The 506-nt window shown below is 64.4% G+C and overlaps 1 non-coding gene across 1 annotated transcript; it reads right to left on the minus strand.

The window, feature by feature from the left end:
• Positions 1-141: 141 nt before the first annotated feature.
• Positions 142-260, minus strand: LOC116217829. Its single transcript, XR_004162542.1, has one exon. It is a non-coding gene; the product is annotated as a 5S ribosomal RNA (ribosomal RNA).
• Positions 261-506: the final 246 nt, after the last annotated feature.

The following is a 506-nucleotide window of genomic DNA, read 5'->3' on the forward strand; positions in this document are numbered from 1 at the left end:
GCGCGCATCAGCCGCGAGCCCCGGGTCCAGCAGAAGGCCGCCCAACGCCCGCCATCCCCAGCGCCACCCGGCACAAGTGGCACGGACGCGCGCACGGTCACGACGGCCGCCACCATCCAACATCAAAAGCCCGTCAGCAAAAGCCTACAGCACCCGGTATTCCCAGGAGGTCTCCCATCCAAGTACTAACCAGGCCCGACCCTGCTTAGCTTCCGAGATCGGACGAGATCGGGCGTTGCCAGGGTGGGATGGCCATAGACGCTGCGTGCTCCTGCTCCGGCCCTCTTCCCGCCTGCACACCACTGACACCACCCGCCACACAACGGGAAAAGTGCCGCCTCAGCCACCAACAAAAAGGCGCAAGCCAACGGAATCCACGACTCCCCGCACCTCACCATCCAACGCTACATCCCGGATCCACCCTGACTACGGCTTACGACATCCCACAACACCCACCCCGACGCCAAAGCCCAAGCGTGACACCACGGCATTAGCAACCCTGCAGC

Source organism: Meleagris gallopavo, unplaced genomic scaffold (genome assembly GCF_000146605.3).
Source record: "Meleagris gallopavo isolate NT-WF06-2002-E0010 breed Aviagen turkey brand Nicholas breeding stock unplaced genomic scaffold, Turkey_5.1 ChrUn_random_7180001962608, whole genome shotgun sequence".
In the NCBI taxonomy this organism is placed as follows: Eukaryota; Metazoa; Chordata; class Aves; order Galliformes; family Phasianidae; genus Meleagris; species Meleagris gallopavo.